Genomic DNA, 18986 nt, shown 5'->3' on the forward strand with positions numbered 1-18986 from the left:
AATACCAAACTCTGTCCCTTAAGGGAAGTGCCAGCTGGTGACAGAGGAACAACAGAGTCCATGTCCCTTTTCCAATGGCTGACCTAGCTACTTGCAAAGAGCAATCTGGATGTGCTTCCGAGGACTCCAGTTGGACCCCTTTGTGGAAGGACTTCACCAAGCTGACAAGGTCCTATGAACTTACTCGGGGGGACCCATAGGTCCTCCTTCTACTGCTGCACGTTTGAAGAGAAAAGCCGGATCCTTGGGGCAGCCCGGGCACATGCCAATGAAATGGCAGCCCCAAATCAACGACATATAATCTACCTTACAGGAGGGGATGCAATCCCTGACCAGGACCCGAAGGGAGGTAGAGGGCTCGAACATAAGAGGTAGAGGGAGGGAGGTAGCGGGGTCGAACACAAGAACCACATGATAACCTGCCTCGCAGAAGGGATGAAAAGGCGTGTTGTTAAGCCTGTTAATTATGACAAAGTCAGAGAAGTAACACAGGGAAAAGGTGAGAATCCAGCGCTCTTCCAGGACTGCCTGGTGGAAGTCTTTAGAAAGTATACCAATTTTAACCCTGATGCCCCCGAAAGGCAAGTCCTCATAAATATCCACTATATCACTCAATCTGCCCCAGACATTAGGAGAAAATTACAGAAGGCTGCTATGGGACCCCAACATCCCATGAATCAGCTCATGGACTTGGCCTTTGGAGTATTTAACAATAGAGATAGGGTTGAGGAGGCAAAAAGGATTTGGGGACAACAATGAAAGGCACAGTTACTCACTGCAGCCGTAGCTCCTGCACCTCAGGGTTGCCCTCCCCGACTTCGCCACCCCCCATCCCCTGCCTTGCAAAAGCCCATGGCAGGGGCAGGATCTAGAAAATCTGGAATAGAGACACTGCCCCACCGAAAAGGGACCTATTTTAAATGCAGCCAGGAGGGCCACTGGAAGAACGAATGCCCCCTGTATGGAAAAGTCCACCGGGACCCTGCTCGATATAAGAGGGCCACTGGAAGCGGGACTGCCCCCAGTCCTGAAGGGGACTTGGGGCTCCCAAGCCGATGATGGCCAAGAGGACTGATGGGGCCCGGGACCCTCTCTGTCTCCCAAAGGACACCTGGACACCTGGTCATTTCCCCTGAGGAGCCTCGGGTAACCCTTGACGTGGCAGGTAGGAAAGCTACTTCTTTTTTTTTTTTTTTTTTTTTACTAGATACAGAGCCACCTATGCTTTCTCATTTCCCTGGACTCTCGTCCTCCCAATCCCGTAGTAACAGGGATGGATAGACGACGGCCCAAAGCCAAATGATTCACCACCTCCCTCAGCTGCTTACTAGGAAGTTTTACCTTTGCACACCAGTTCCTGTTCATGCCTGAGTGCCCCATCCCCTTGTTGGGAAGGGATTTTCTCACCAAATTCCAGACAATAGTTCAATTTGGAGACCGCCTCAGAGAAGGCACGCACCAGGAGAAACAACTGCTCTTGGCCATGGGAGCCTGCCTCAGTAACACATCAGAGGAAGTCTCCCTGCCTCCCCATATTGTTTCCCAAGTGAACTCTGCTGTCTAGGATACTGATGTTCCTGGCAGAGGTACCAATGGGCCCCCAGTTCAGATTTCATTAAAACCCAATGCTGATTACCCGTGGAAAAAAACAGTATCCATTGAGGCCCGAGGCCCAACGGGGTATCCAGCCTTTAATAACCAAGTTCTTAAAATATGGGCTGTTACGACCCTGCCAATTTCCGTGTAATATCCCCATTCTCCCCATAGAAAAACAAAGTATACAGAATACAGGTTTGTTCAAGACCTGAGGGCAGTTAATGAGGCAGTGGTCCCAGTTCACCCAAGAATCCCTGATCCATACACCATACTGACCCAAGTTCCAGAAAACACAAACTGGTTCACAGTGTGAGACCTAAAGGATGCCTTCTTTTGTATTCCCCTGCACCCAGACTCCCAGTTATCTCTTTGCCTTTGAGTGGACAGATCCAGACACCCAGAGCACTTCCCACCTAACCTGGACCGTGCTGCCCCAAGGCTTTAGGGCTAGCCCCATCCTGTTTGGGAATGCATTCACAAAGGATTTAAGAGAATGACAGTTGGTTAATGGATCTCTCCTACAGTGTGTGGACAACCTCCTAATTTCCATTCCCACTAGGGAAAACTCAGATAAAAACACCATTCAGGTCCTCAACTTCCTAGGGGAATGATATCAACTCTCTCCTCACAAGGACCAAATTTCCACCCAACAGGTTAAGTACCTGGGATACATGCTCACGCCTGGGACGAGGACTCTAGTACAGGACCGAAGGAAGCCACTGTAACCCTCCAACCAACCCCCCTGGATACCTGGATTCAGGCTCATAGCAAAGCCTTTCTATGAGACCCTAAAAGGAGGCGACCATGAATCCCTTAACTGGGATGAAGATTGCCAACAGGCATTTCTAGCTCTGAAACAAAAATTAGGGACCACCCCTGCATTAGGTCTCCCTAACTTAGAAAAATCCTTTACCTTCTATATAGCTGAGAGACAAGGGGTAGCCCTGGGTGTCCTCACCCAAAAACTCAGGGACCTCACTAAACTAACAGCTTATTCCTCAAAACAACTTGATCAGGTGGCCACTGGATGGCCAGGAAGTCTTAGGGCAGAGGCCACCACTGCTCCACTGATGGAAGAGTCCAATAAGTTCACCCTGGGACAATCACTGGAAGTCCTAACTCCTCACCAGGCACAAGGAGTCCTGGAAGCAAAGGGACACCAAATGGCTGATGGGTGGATGACTGCTTAAATACCAAGCCCTCCTACTTAATGCCCCAGGTGTAACTCTTAAGGTTTGCCAAGACCTGAACTCAGCTACTCTAATGCCAAACCCCCCACCCCAAGGGTCCCTTGTTCACTCCTGCGTGGAGACTATTGAACAAGTTTACTCCAGTAGACCTGACCTCAAGGATGAGCCCCTGATGAATCCCTATGTAGAATGATTTACCGAGGGAAGCAGTTTCATACATGAAGGGGTAAGAAAGGCTGGCTATGTCATAGTCAGCCTGCAGACCACTACTAAGTCTGGAGCTCTGCCCTCTCACACTTCCACCCAAAATGCCGAGTTGATTGCCTTGACCAGAGCAGTTCAGCTGGAAAAGGGATTAAGAATCAATATTTATACTGATTCCAAGTATGGATTCCTAGTGCCACATGCCCATGCTACCATATGGAAAGAAAGAGGACTATTAACAGCCAAAAGTTCCCCTATAAAACACCAGGCAGAAATTCTAGAACTCTTAGAAGCAGTCCAGCTTCCAAAGGAGGTTGCAGGGGTCACCAAAAGGGCAACACCTCCCTTACAAGGGGAAATGCCCTGGCCAAAAAGGCCGCTAAGATGGCAACTCAACAACAGCTTGTCCTACAAGCTGTAGCTGTGGCTCTGAGACCGGACAGCCCACCCTTCCCAATGGTGCCATCTTATACACCTGAAGAACTCGAGTGGGCTAAACGTGGGGGACCAGAAAGAGACCTCTCAGGGCGGCTGACAAAAGATAACAAGCTTCTCATTCCCGGGGCCAAGCAATGGAAAGTAATTAAGCACTTCCACGAATCCTTCCACTTAGGGCAGGACTCTCCTTATTCAAACTGGTTACTCAGGCGTTCCTGGGTAAGGGACTGTCCCAAATTGTTAAAAATATCACCAGGGCTTGCAAGCTTTGTGCCTGCAATGCTCCAGGAAGCCACTCCATACCTCCACCCCTAACTTGGCCCATACAACACCGGGGAACCTATCCAGGGGAATATTCCTGGATATTCCTGGACTTGACCCAAACACCCCCATGTAGCAGATGAAAATATCCATTGGTATTCATAGACACCTTTATAGGGTGGATAGAAGCTTTTCCTACCTACTAGGACTAAAAAGGCAATAGAAGCGTCCAAATTTCTGCTTAAAGAGATAATTCTGAGATTTGAGTTACCAAAAAGCTTACAGAGTGATAACGGACCTTCCTTCACCACCAAGCTGACCCACCAGGCTTCCCCAGCTCTGGGTAATTAACTACTGCTTCCACTCTTCCTAGAGGCCCCAGTCCTCAAAGTAGAAAAAGCAAATCATGTTCTAAAAAGAACGCTTGCTAAGCTGTGCCAAGAGACTTCAGAAACCGGGGTCTCCCTCCTCCCTGTAACCCTTCTAAGGACCAGGATGGCCCCAAAGGGAATTTTAAACTTAGCCCATTTGAAATGACCTATAGGAGGCTGCTCTTGACTTCAGATCTCTGTTTGATGAGGAAACCCACAAAGTGGTCTCCCACCTTGTTAGCTTGAACCAAGTTCAAAGGGCCCTACAAGAATATGGAAACAAAGTGCTGCCCACCCCCCCAACAAAAGAAAATGTCGAGGAGTCCATCCAGTCAGGGGACTTTGTCCTACTAAAAACTTGGAAGGAAGGGTCCCCTGAGGACCAGCTACAACCAAAATGGAAGGGACCATACCAAGTGTTACTAAGTACCCAACTGCTGTCAAGCTACTGAGAATTACTAGTTGGGTACATCTGCCTAGATTAAAACCTGTATCTTATAAGTCCCAACAGGAACCAGAGGAGAGCTACTCCTGCGAGCCAGTGGAAGACTTCAGATACCTGTTCAAGACAACAGATAAGTGGCTTCATGTGGCTGTGATGGGTTGGCCTACTCATCCTTGTGTTTCTGACTATCATGCTCTTATTCTGCCACTTTTCAGAACCCCCTTCCCCTGGTAAACATCTTCTTTGCCCCTGATGGGTCTAAGAGAAAAAATACAGTAATATGATATCAAAAGCCATGATACTACTAGTAGGACTTCTGATGATGGTCTTGGCTCGGGGGAATGGGAAAATCATGCTTTAGTAAACATATCTACAATAGCCACCTGGGGAGAAAAACTACTTAATTGTTGGGTCTGCCACAAAAACCCTGGCTTACAACAATCATTACAGGTACAAACAGGTACATACAACAAGAGCTTGACCAATTCAAACACATGGCATCCCCTCCTCCCTCCCCATACGAGCGCAATGGACAATAGCCCTGTTAGGCCCACTACCTTGCCTAAGTTTAACTCTTTTTAAAAATATGACTTAAAACTTTTCCATTAATAATGACTACTTTTGTCATCCAGAAAACCAGTCATGCTTCCAACCTCTAATGGTTCTCTTGGCTATGGTAAGCCTTTTTGGAATAATCCCTGGCCGCCCAATGGTAACATCACCATAGCGCTTTGGAACCTGGACCCAAACTGCATTCCCATGAACGCCTCCACTCTGTGTGCTTATAGAAATCCAGGTTGAGGGTGCCTACAGGATAGAGATGGAATGCACCAAAAACTGGGCTAAAAATTGTCTGGCCCTATGGAAGCGGTGGGTAAAACCCTCTTAATTCACCATCTCATCTAAGCTGAGGGCATGGAATACTCCCGACTTAACTATTTTGCATATTCTAATGGGCCCCCGTCCCTGCATTGTGTTTATAACTTGTCCCTTCCATGGGTCCGGACAGTTGTTTCCTTGTTAAATTCTTCTGTTCCCAGATCTCTTATTGCACCTTCAGGATATGTCTGGATATGTGGCACTCCCCAGAACGAGGGCCCAAAGACAAGTGCACCCCAGGGTAATATGGCCCCTATATAAATCTTATCCTTATATCGATAATGTGTGGCATGAGAGAGCCTATACATTAGGACATTTGGTCCCATTCACAGCACAATACATAATAATATTCAATATTATCCCAGGACGGCCACTGGATTAATATTGGCAGCTCCATGGGGAGGCTTTGCCTACCATTAAATAACCCAAGAAAATCTAACCAACACTTTAGAGAGCCTAGCCCTGACCACTGGAAATGCCCTGAATAGACTTTCTGACTTCTTTAAACTCACTGGCCAGTGTGGTTATGGACAATAGATTGGCCTTGGATTACTTGCTGGCCAAGCAGGGTGGCGTTTGTGAGGTCACAGACAAACCTGCTGTACCTGTGTTAATAATTCGGGCCAAATCGAGATAGACATCAAAAAGATTTATGAAGAGGCATCATGGTTACACTGCTACAACCAGGGGTCAGACCCTAATGCCGTCTGGTCTCAGGTGCCTCCAAAGTCTCAGGGCTTACTGAGGTCATCACGCTGAGGACTCAGAATAGAAACGCTCTGCTCACGTGTGAGCCTCTCTCCCTCACTGAGTGGCTGTGTCCCCAGTGCTCAGCATTGTGTCTGGAAAAAAGGAGGTTGATTCAGTCAGGATGCTTTGGGCTGCAAGTAATAGAAAATCCCAGTGCTAACTCCAACGGGTTTACAACCATGAGGAAATGTATAATTTCACAAAAAATCGGAAGTCCAGATACACGGTGGGAAACAGGTACAGTAGGATCAGCAGCTCAGTGACGTCATCTAGGGTTCAGTTCTGATTCTTTTCTCTGACCACCATCGGTATCAGCTCCACCCGAAAGCTGGTTCCCCTTGTGGTCACAGCATGGCTTTCAATGTTACATACTTTATTGTTTGCATGTAAAAGGGAAATTTCTTCCCAAGCATAGTCTATAAAGGTTTCTTGTAATCTCATTGGGCCAACGTAGTTTGGCCCACACATATAGCCCTGGACCTTTGCCAGGTAATCACCATCATCTGATTGTCTTAGACTAATCGTGGTTTCCATCTGGAATAGGAATGGGGTGGGGAAAAAATCTGGGTTCAATGAGGAAGGAGGAAAGGGGAGCTAGATATTGGCTATGCAACCAGCAGTACTCTTTCCATAGGTGCTGAATAATTATTTGGTGGATGATATAATAAAAACAAGAGCATGGCCTGATGCTCCTTGGAGTTGTTCCAATGCAGAACAAAGTCGGAGTGGCTGAGGCTCTTGTGGTGGTTCTCTCCGCGTTGGAATGTCCTCGGTTTCGGGAAACTTTTGTTGATCGAGGCACAACTGGGTCCTTACCAGTCTGATGCTTCTCTTTTTTTTTTTTTTTTAAAGCTTTATTATTTATTTATTTATTTATTTTGGCCGTGCAGGGTCTTAGTTGCGGCACGCAGGATCTTCGTTGCGGCATGCGGACTTCACAGTTGCAGCATGCAGGCTTCTCAGTTGTGGCATCCCCGACCAGTGATCGAACCCAGGCCCCCTGCAGTGGGAGTGCAGAGTCTTACCCACTGGACCACCAGGGAAGTCCCACCAGTCTGATGCTTCTACTCCTCAGCCATCCTCTTGCTCAGAGAGGATACTGGTAAACTTGTCCAGCCACATGAAAACATTTCAAGAGTTTAGCAGGCAGGATCCACATCTCCCCATCTTAGACCGTTTCCTTAACTCTAGCAAGGTATTTAGCAGACCTGCTACTCGTTTTCCTTATAACCCAACCTTTTCAGTACTCATTAGTTTTCAAGAACCAGAAGTCTCTCTTTGGAGACAATTAAAGAATTATAGTCTTTCTTCCCAAACCTGTGTCCTATAATCTATCCAATCCACTTCTCGGGGAGAAGGTAGGGGCAGATGGTAATAAGGGTCTTTAGGATCTGATGGGTCTGTCTTAGAACACCACCTCTACTACTGACTCAGAAGCGGACCACTGGGAAACCACATACCCTCCCTAAGTCTTTTTTTCCTTTTCTGTGAAATAGGGTCTTTATAAATAAAGTACTGTCTCCCCTACCTCAAAGAATGGGCTTCTGAAAACTGCCAGAGTGGGAGAATTTGTCTGTTTGTTTATTTTTGGCCATGCCACGTGGCATGTTGGATCTTAGTTTTCCAACCAGGGATTGAACCTGTGCCCCCTGCATTGGGAGTGTGAAGTCTTAACCACTGGACTGCCAGGGGAGTCCCCAAAGTAGAATTTGGGTTTGAAGAAATTAAGACCTTACAGAGAATTGGGAGAAAGTGGGGGGCAACATCAGCAATAAGCCTATGAAAGGTCTCAAGGGGACTTCCCTGGTGGCGCAGTGGTTAAGAATCCACCTGCCAATGCAGGGGACATGGGTTCGAGCCCTGGTCCGGGAAGATCCCACATACCGCGGGGCAACTAAGCCCGTGCGTCACAACTACTGAGCCTGCACTCTAGAGCCCGCGAGCCCCAACTGCTGAGCCCGTGTGCCACAACTACGGAAGCCCGCGCACCTAGAGCCCGTGCTCCGCAACAAGAGAAGCCACCACAATGAGAAGTCCGTGCACCACAACAAAGAGTAGCCCCCACTTGTCGCAACTAGAGAAAGCCCGCACGCAGCAACGAAGACCCAACACAGCCAACAATAAATAAATAAACAAACAAATAAATAAAAATAAAATTAAAAAAAAGGTCTCATGAATATATATTTTTAATTTTTCCTAAAACAGAGTTTAAAAAAAGACAAAATGGCAGTGACATTTAACACATATTAAAACATGAATAACAAGTGCTATCCAATTAATTTCTATTTACCATCCCTTGCTTGTAAGAACATTTTCAACATCTCCCACCCCTTAAGTTTACAGGAAAATGCTGGAAAGTCAGATTGTAGGTAAGCAGATGAAGAGGAGTTTGTTGGTTTGCTTGTTCTCGATTTCAGGTCTCCATCCTATGCTCATTGTCTTTCTGTTGGTTTGCTTGGGCATTGTTTTCCTCCCGTTCCCCAGAGACCCAGGCTCAAGGCACCGGAAAAAACAAACCTCATGCACCGTCTGTCTACACTGGGCCTGCTCCTCCCCTGGGGCTCCCAGTCTCAGGGAAACACTACCACTTAACCAGTCACCCAAGGAGAAATCTGGGCACTGAGTCCTCCCTCACACTAGCTCCTTGGGTCCAGTTGTCTGCTGCATAGCACCCCCTGAGTCCATCTCCCTCTGGCCATACTCGCTCCAGGTGCTAGAGCTTAGCTTTCATCACTTATCAAGACCACTAGGAGCACTTCTTATCTGGTTTCCTCCAGTCCAACCAGGCTACGCAAGGCAGCCAGAATGGAGGCAGATCTAATTCTGTCACTCCCTTTCTTCAAGCCTCTCAAGACCCTCTAGCTCCATCCTCCCAGGCCCCACAGCCTCCAGTCATAAAGAATATCCTGCAGGGGCTTCCCTGGTGGCGCAGTGGTTGAGAGTCTGCCTGCCAATGCAGGGGACACGGGTTCGAGCCCTGGTCCAGGAAGATCCCACATGCCGCGGAGCAACTAGGCCCGTGAGCCACGACTACTGAGCCTGCGCGTCTGGAGCCTGTGCTCCCAACAGGAGAGGCCGCAACAGTGAGAGGCCCGTGCAACGCGATGAAGAGTGGCCTCCGCTCGCTGCAACTAGAGAAAGCCCTCGCACAGAAACGAAGACCCAACACAGCCAAAAATAAAAATAATTTAAAAAAAAAAAAAAGAGAAAGAAGCAGGGTTGTCAGGTTAGCTGTCATCTCAGCCGCGGAAAAAAAAAAAAAAAAAGAATATCCTGCAGCTCCCCACCCCCAAATTATTCCTCACACTCTGTGGATTCCCCATGCGGCTCCAATTGCTTGGAACATTTCCCTCTACCCCAGCCTAGCTAACCCGTCTTTGCCCTTAAATACTCAGCTCAGATTTAACCACTCTGCCTAAGCTTTTCATTCCATAAAATGAGCACAATAATAGGACCTACCTCATAGGTCCTTGGAAGGAATAAATGAGTTCATCCATATAAAGCAAGAAGAACTGTGCCTGGTAGTTGGATAAATGTGAGCTATTATTATCCTTTCCAGGTAGCCTGAACCCTGAACCATACTCCTCAGATTAGATGCTTCCATATTGTCCCACACTTCCCTCATCACAACCCTTCAAAAACTGAACTCAGATGGAATCACTAGACTTTGCATTCCTTGAGAGCCTACCCAGGGTCATATTTATCTCTGTCTGTGCTCAGAGTAGGGCCAGGAGCACTGAAGGGTCACAGTGAATGTTAGTTGAATGAATAAAGATTCAAGGCAAGAAGCCCTTTTACCACTGCCTGAAAGCCATCCCAGATGAGTTACAGAAACTCCCTCTCCTGGGAATTCCCTGGCAGTCCAGTAGTTAGGACTCCGCAGTTCCACTGCAGGGGGCACGGGTTCGATCCCTGGTCGGGGAACTAAGATCCCGCATGCCAAGCAGAATGGCCAAAAAAAACCCCAAAAGAACCTGCCTCTCCCCAGGCTTCTGACAAAACATCCTGAGATGTCTGGGCTTCTGTCCCAGCACTCACTGACCAGAGACAACCCCGTCAATTCGTGGTATTAGTGGCATGATAGGCGGGGTGACTCCACTTAAAAAAGGAAAAAAAAAAAAACACATGAAGAGGAAAATAACTTAGTCATCACTGTCAACCTTGGCAAATAAACAGTGCTATTACACACTCCAGAACTCAAGGAGCGACACGTAATTAGGCACAGTTTCAATCAGCAGCGTGATGCAGGTTAGGTGGGAGCGCCAGGGTATGAGTGGCTCATTTGCACTCAGAAGAGATGGGGATGTTGATTTTCATGCAAACACTGTCTCTAAGATTCGAAATTAAATACGCACATTAATGTGTTTAATGCCCTACCTAGGAGAAATGCGTTTTCTGAGAAAAGGAGCAGGGATGTGGTATGGATGTTTCTGAGTTGGCAGCAGCAGATTTATTAGGACTTTACTTGTTTTCTGATGTTAAAAGTAATATATTTTCATTGCAAACACCTTGGAAAATATAGAGAACAATAAAGAAGAAAATAAAAATCTATAATAATCTTATCACACACTTGATCCTATCATGACTTTGATTTCCTCTATTTACATTCAGTAACTCAGTAAATGCTCTCATCCACTCCCAGGGCTTTAAATGTTATCTTTATGCACATGATTCTCAAATTATATCTCCAGCCTCCTCCTCTCCACCAAGCTCCAGACTAGATGTCAAGAGATGGAGCCCTGTGGGTATTTAAAAGCATCAGAAACTCAATGTGGCCACAATAAATCTCTTGTTTTCTACCCTCTCCTTGCAAATTTCCTCCTTGGATCTTCCCCATATTAGTAAATGCCACTGTTATCCACCCAGTTGCTCAAGCCAAAACCTAGAAGACATCATGCTCTAAACTTCACATACATTTTATCCATCATCAAGTCTTAACTCTACCTCCAAAAAACATCCCAATTTCCTATACATCCTCCATCTCTACTGCCATCCCCCAAATGCCAGAGGCCAACATTTGTTGCCTGGAATAGAATTTCTCTATTCTTTGTACAGCAGTCAGAATATCTGGTTATTTTCTTAAGCCTGATACCTGAAAGCAGAATTGCAAAACATAAATAATTTAAGGTCTTGATTATGTATGTATATGTATTCAAGTTGATTTATAGAAATCATCTCCTAATATTCCCCACACCAACAGTATCTGAGTGTCAGCATTCTGAGATAGCATCCCCAGTTGTATCACACACTTGGCCAAGAGCAAGCCTAGATCTTTTCATCACCGGTTTACATTTCTATCTCTGCTACTGATGGAAGCAATGATTACTTCTTTGATCATTTCATATCTATATACCAGTATGAATTTTCAATCTTTGGCATAAATGAATCAAAAATATAATTAAATTTTTTTACTCATAATTGAACTTAGTATCTATCTGGAACCCCCATGTTGTCTAGTGGCAGAAAATTCAAATCTATTTAATTCTGAATAAAATCAATCACTTAGGGGTTTTCTCTGTCACCACAAGTTTAAACTCAGTCAATTTGGATTTTCTCTATCCCTTCCTTCAGCTCATGACCTGAAACTTAGATAAGTTGATAGAGATAGCAGGATAGGGAGGGGCTTTATAGTATCCTAGCCCCAGACTGAAAAAGGGGAGGGGGAATCTGGTTTACAGCTGTCATCTGTCCTTGCTGGAATCTACTAAGAAGAACTTTTTGTTTTGTGGTCTTTGGTTAATCCCACCTTTTTCAGTCGAGATGTCTCCTGCCCACCATAAACTTTAGGTGTCAGTTGGTCCAAGCAGCCCAGGTCTGACTGTCCATTAACCATTGCTGAGCCCTGTTGGGGATGCAGGGAACTTTCAGGCACTTCTCCATGGCAGCGGGGGACCATGCTTGGGCTGTCCTGCTGTCATTCCACCTCCACGTCAGTCCCCCATGCTGCCTCTCTTGGGGAGTTCTCACCAGGCCCTTACTGCAGGCTTTCCAAGCCTATCCAAGCATTCTATCAGCTCCTGGCCTGGGATTAAGCTTAGGGAGGAGAGGATTAGCGTGGTAAACGTGGAGATACACTGCTGCCCAGATCCCTTGTCACAGAAGGACTTGCAGCCCAGCTGCAGCGAGTGAGTGCAGTCAGCAGATGGTCTCCAGCTGTCAGCTCCTCCGAGATGCAGACAGCCACCTCTCTCAAGGTCATGCCCTTCCCAGGGCATCTTGTATTGATGACTGAGTAACGTGGAGGTATAAAGGTCCAGCCATTCCACCCAATCCCAGAGTACCTGGGTGAGTAATATTTGCTCCAAGGCTTTGTCAGGCTTGCATCCCAGTTCAACTTCTCCCTCGGCCCAGTGTTGCTTTCTTTCCCTTTCTTTCTTTGATGTTAATTCCTAATCAGCATTTTGCACTCCGGACTTCATCTCAGAGTTTGCTTGCAGAGGACGCATCCTGGAATGATTGCTAAACTGAGCCACATTTAGGGGTCCCTCTCAGAAATACTCACTGCTACTCTGTTGCTTCTCCTAGGACCCCTGGGTCTCAGTACAGCCCCTGGAATCTCTATAGACTCTATACAACTAGACCATTCATTAACTTTTAAAATGTTTTAACATATTTTTATTTTATATATTTCTTTACATTTTTTATATTTTTTATTTATCATCACATAATCTTCCCCAATCTATTGTAAACATCATAGCATATGGCTTTTGGCATAAGAAAAGCCAAGCTTTTGAAACTCAGAAACCTTTTCTATCAACCTGTTTTCTTTGCCAGGACTTTGAAAAGGCTCTTTGAAACTCAAGATTGAGAATTGATGCCTTTGTTCTCTTTTGTTTGGCTATAGCCTCCCTTCCTTGAGGCAATGAGCTTTGCCAGCCTGAGCTGCTGCCTGAAATGATAGAAAGTTCCCATGGTATATTAGAAATGTGGAGGTGGTTGTGTGTGGAATATGGAAAATACTTGGGCTAACTCAAAATCTTATGCTAGCTTATACCATAGCCTCTAAACGCCACTAAAAACAGGTGAAGCTCAAGTCTGTGCTGGTTCTGAAACCCAGACATGGGAGGTGAAGCCATAGGGAGGTGAGGTGAGAGCTCTCTAAAATCATAATTGTCACTATGTAAGGCTAAAAGATGTTCTACCAAGAACCTGGAAATAACTTTTCTCCTCAAAAAGAGATGCAAAGTCATCTGAAATAGACGGAGTAGCACATAAAAGAGTAGGGCTCTCTTATATTTCAGTAGATATTCCTTTAGGAAATGGACTTAGAAATGTTAAAGCAATATCAAGATAAAGAGTCCCAGAAGCAGATGTGGACAGTCCTTTTGGAAAGTCCTTACCTATGGTGTAGGTTGACGAATGAAACGTGTTTATTCTGTTACAGTGGTGGCCCTCAGTGAGCACACTCTGTTCAGTCCCTCCCCTAGAATCTGGGCTGGTCCTGTGACACACACAACCAACAGGCTGCAGAGGAAGTGACGTTGTGCCAGTTTTGGGCATAAGGCTTGAGAAGACCTATCAGCTTCCACCTTTGTGCTCTTAGGAGCTCTGACCCCCATGATAGAAGGCTGCCAACACTGCTGGAGAGAACGTATGGAAAAGCCACGTGGAGAGAGAGGTCCTGACATATGGAAAGGGAGGAGGCCCAGTCAACCCAGCATCCCAGCATCCCAGCTGAGCCCCCCCCGACTGCCCTGCCAACTAAAAAGTGCCACATGAATGACCTCCAGTCAGACCTGTAGAAGAACTGTCCAGCTGAGCCCAGCCCATTTTGAAGATGTATGAGAAACGATGTAACATTTTCTGTTTTAAGCCGCTAAGTTCTGTGGTGGTTATCAAATATTCAATTCACCTTACCCCCTCTGTGCTAATTCCTGGATCACCCAACAACTTTCCAACCCATCCCTGACCCTGAGCTCTTACCCTGCCATGCAGTTCTGACTTAAGAGAAAGAAGGCACTAGTAAAAGGCTGGTGAGAGCTTTCTTCCTGGCTTGCAGACAGCTGACTTCTCACTATGTCCTCACATGGCCTTTCCTCAATGTGTGCGTGCAGAGAGAGAACAAGTTCTGTAATGTCGCTTCTTATAAGGACACTAATCCTATCGGAGCAGAGTCCTGCCCTTATGATCTCATTTAACCTTAATCAACCCCTTATAGGCCATATCTCCAAATACAGTGACACTGTGGGTTAGGGTTTCAACATATGACTTTTGGGGAGACACACATTCAGTCCATAACAATGGGTAAAGATACAGATCAGTGAGGAAGCAGAGGGGAAGAGAGTGGAAGAAGTTCCTGCTTAGTGGCTGTGTATTTTCTGTGACCTAGGATACAAGATCGTCTGTTGATGATGAGTGGGATCTGGAGAGAGCGGAGGCCAGAGGAGAGGCACAAAGCTTTAGAACAGAGCAAGGAAGGAGGAGGAAGGACAGTGGAAGCCTTGGCAGGGAGGATTGCGAGTTCTGCTGCAGGTGACGGCATAGATGTGAAATGAAGCTAACCTAGAGCGTGGCGAAGCACTTTAATTTGGGAGTCATCAATAGTTCAGGGCAATCAGTGGTTCCGGAGCAGGAACACAGGAAAAAGAACAGTGAATTTATCCCAGGTAGGAGAGGGGTGTGTATGTCTGGGGTTGGGGATGGAAATGAGGGGGTTGAATGTCCATGGCATCCGGGCTAGGTTAGGAAAGGAGCAAAAAGGAGATGGGATCAGAAACTTTGGGATAAAAGTAAAGAGAAGGCTTAGGAGTATCTGCAAAATAGCCTCTCGTTTCACAAGAACTCGTGAAGGTTAATGGTTCTATTTGCATCTAAACCTGACAAAGCTGGGTTTGGTAGCTGCTTGATCCCCTTTCATACGTGTGCCTTTCTCTCCTAGGATGGACTGCCTAGCTTGCACACTCATCTGTTGGATCATTCTTGTTACAAAGCCATAGAGATAATGGGAGATTTGTATGAAACTGTATTTATAAAGATAGGCTCAAGAAAGAACGATTCTTGAGCATTTCACCAAATCAAAGATACCCATTTCCTTAGCAGAGGGAGATGATTAGTTGAGGTACTTGTGATATGACTATTACACACTGGTGGTGGGAGAATTCTCCCGGACTGTCCCCAGTCATTCCCATAGCCCTGGCATAGTTTAGAGGTCACCAGCTCAGCCCCCCTAGATATGTGACCTTGGGCAATTAAACCAACTTTCCTGAGCCTATTTCCTCGCCTTGAACATAACTTCCCTTCCAGGGCTGTCATGTGGCAGAATGAGACAATGGATATGAAATCGTGTGAGGTTTAGTCTTTAATTACGTGGCTGAAGTAAGCGCCCAGCCATCCCAGGTTTCTTTGAAGCTGATTTTTTTTTAAGAGCAGACTTACCTGGAAGATGATCTGGGAGAGGCTTACTCACTGCTTTAAATGAAGCTCCTTCAGGTCCCATTCAGGTCCACTAAGGAAAAATGAAAGACGGTTGAGTCCATGAAGCTTGCTGCCCATGTCAGAAGCAGCTCCTGGATCTACGGCCATGCTGCTCAAGGCTTAGCATGCTTCACCATCACCTGGAAGGCTTGTTAAAATACAGATGGCCACACCCCCCCTCCAGAATTTCTCAATCAGTAGTTCCAGGCTGGGGCCCAAGAATTTCCCCATCAAACAAGTTTCCAGGTGCTGCTGCTTTTGCCCAGGAGCCTACACTTTGAGGATCATCACTGATCTAAAAGAGCTACAGCCCTGACGCCTGGCCCCTTTTCGCAGAGAAGCCAGCTCTGCTTCCTGTCAGCAGAGGAAGACATTCTGCATTTCACAGATTAGTAAGGACCTTTTCCCTCCTTTCCCAATCAGTGGTCAGAAGTGAAAGTCACTGGCTCTCAGTGATTAAACTTGAGAGCTGGCTTGGCCAGTGGTCCAGGGAAGAGTGTTTAACCACACACCTAAATGAATGGGTTTGATCAATAATTAAGTGAGCTGTTGTGATGGTGAGGCCGTGGTCAAGCCGCCCGGTGAAGGAGGTGGCTAGGAGCGGTTTTGCTTGTTCATGCGGGGTTCAAAAGGGCTTCGGGGAGTTAGAAACTGAGCCAGACAGAATTTATTATTATTTTATAATTATTAAAGAAGGAAACCAGCACTACTGAGAGGTACTGGTGAAGGGAATATAAAGTGTTGCTAAGTGTTGGCTTCTAAACCTCCTTCTCATACTCGGGAATTGCCAAACTTGTAAAATTGAGTCCAACTCCCACAGAAGAGACGAAAAATGCCAGGCACTTGCCTCCCGGGCCCACCTTGCATTTAGAGGACCTGATGGAGACTCTGCCCTTTGGTGCACTAACTTCAGACTCCACCAGAAGTTAAGGACCCAAGAAGCAGGCATCATCAAGAATCCACCTGTCAACAGGCAGGACAACAACACTGAGTTTCTAGAAGCATCCGGAGCAGCAGTCCAAGAGACCTCACAGGCATGCGGGCGGTTTCAGGTATGCGAGCTGTGGTATTTAATGCCCAAGGAAGGCTACACTGGTGCCTTCACCAGGCCAGTGCTGGGCCTGCTTGGGTAATGCTATTCCTGCCTACAGTATGGTGCCGGAGGGGTTTGGGGGGCTTTTTGTTGTGTTTTTGTTGTTTTCGAACTTTTGCTCACAGTTGAGAACCCTGTGCAACTCAGAATATGTTCCAAATAAACTCTTAAATCAGAAAACCTAGTTTTGAGTTCTGCTCTTTTTTTTTTTTTTGGTCATTTTGAACAAATCTCTTAGCCTCTCCAGGCCATAATTTCTTAAGCTGAAAACAGGGAAGACTAATTTCTACATAAAGGAAGAAGGGGAATAAAATGAAATAAATATGCAAAAATGCTTTGAAAACCACACGGTACTATAAAAATGTCAGTTACTGCATGTATATAAATATGGACTGACACCCATGGCCTCTCTATGACAGAGGCTATAATTTGGCCCTTCCTCAAAACTAGTGAGCCTTTTCCTTCTCTGTGCTCATCAGTATCTCAAAGCATATCTACTTAAAGCGTTTTCACAATGAATTTTAATTAGATTTACTAATCTACCCCATTGGACTATGAGTTCCTCAAGGGTAGAGTCTAAGTAGACCTTTTATTTTCCTCTGATGTCTACTGGTACATAGTAGGTTCATAGTAATTGTCAGTTGGATAAAAAAATAAAAGAATTTGCTGGGGCCTCCGTGAGTGTACCAGGAAGTTTCTAGCTCAGATGCAACTCTCACTTTCTCCCTTTGCAACACTTTTTGAATCTGCAGCAAAAGGCCCCAATGGACAAAGGGAGCAATCGGATGGAATATGCTCCTGGCGAAGCTCCTACAGGTGCAAGTGATGGACATAGTGGAGGAACTGTGTCTTAATTGGTAGCGTGAAAAACATTTCCCAGGTGCTAGATTGGGTTGTTAATGCCATCTGTCCTGCCACAGAGGATTAGAAGGAAGAATACCTTTCTCTGGGTTCTGGGGATAGTGTAGGCATCAAGATGAGTGTTGATATTAACTTGTCTGTGCTCCGCCTGGATAATTGCAGGCGAGGGAATCTGTCTAGAGTTTCTATCTTTTTTTTTTTTTTTAAGTTTTTTTTTTGTTTGTTTGTTTGTTTGTTTTTTTATTTATTTATGGCTGTGTTGGGTCTTCGTTTCTGTGCGAGGGCTTTCTCTAGTTGCGGCAAGTGGGGGCCACTCTTCATCGCGGTGCGCAGGCCTCTCACCATCGCGGCCTCTCCTGTTGCGGAGCACAGGCTCCAGACGCGCAGGCTCAGTAATTGTGGCTCACGGGCCCAGCCGCTCCGCGGCATGTGGGATCTTCCCAGACCAGGGCTCGAACCCGTGTCCCCTGCATTGGCAGGCAGATTCTCAACCACTGCGCCACCAGGGAAGCCCCTAGAGTTTCTATCTTGAAATCAAATGGATGATGCGGTGGCAGGTCTCCGGTTCCCAGGTGTTTGGTTACATTTGTTAAAGGGAATTCTGGGAAGAATTAGAATTCAACAATTTTTGGCCTATCCTGGGAGGTTCTAGGTCAATACACTCCATACTATTTGATGTTTGATCCTCCAAAGGCAGAAGAAATGAAGTTTACTTCTTCACTCTGGCCCTGTCTTCTCTTAGACATCCTCTTTCATTTGGTTATTAACTCCATAATTACTGAGTTCCCATGAAGGGGCCAAGCCCTGGGTTGGGTCCTGGGGACACCAAGGAAGAGATGACATTTTTTTCTGAACTCAGGAAATTCACTGTTTTGGATAGGAGGTGGGGAGGGTGTCAGACACATAAACAAAATACAATATAATGTAGTAAACGATATAATAGATATACAAAGAATTCTAGAGAGAGAGGGAGAGAAAGAGAGGGATATATACATACATTCATATACGATCCCTGATGGCATATAAGCTAAAAGATCCCTGGAACTTTCAGCTACTTTGGCCAATAAATCTTTTTGTCTAAGCTAGTTTGCTCTTGGTTTCAGGCATTTACAATTCAATGAGTTCCAATAATACAGGAATCACAGAAGCTGTTGTGTTAAAGCTACATTTGAGCTGAGGTTTCTCACCTAAAGGAGGGCTGGGTGCTCTAGAGAGAATGTTACATGCAACACCATGAAAGAACAAGGCCTGTCTTGGGAATGTTGAGATATTTGATACAATTGCATTTTCATCACACCGTCCAGATGATTCTAAACGTGCACAAGAACCCCTGCTTTAAAGAGTACCCAACTATTCGTATCTGAAGAATCCCAATTTTGATGCTTCATTAAAGCAGATTTTTCAAAAACTTCATACACGTTACTCATCACACTCACCCTATGGAAATGTGCTTAAAAAAAATTTAACCCTATATCCTTGGCTTT

General features: G+C 45.9%; 1 long non-coding RNA gene across 1 annotated transcript in view; it reads right to left on the reverse strand.

Moving 5' to 3' along the window:
- The window catches only part of LOC130708450 (uncharacterized), a 238018-nt gene that overhangs the window by 16064 nt on the left and 202968 nt on the right, over positions 1-18986 (reverse strand). The window contains exon 4 of the long non-coding RNA XR_009008671.1: positions 15510-15579. This is a non-coding gene — a long non-coding RNA (uncharacterized LOC130708450). The remainder of the gene's footprint in view (positions 1-15509; positions 15580-18986) is intronic.

Source organism: Balaenoptera acutorostrata, chromosome 6 (assembly GCF_949987535.1).
Source record: "Balaenoptera acutorostrata chromosome 6, mBalAcu1.1, whole genome shotgun sequence".
NCBI lineage: Eukaryota > Metazoa > Chordata > Mammalia > Artiodactyla > Balaenopteridae > Balaenoptera > Balaenoptera acutorostrata.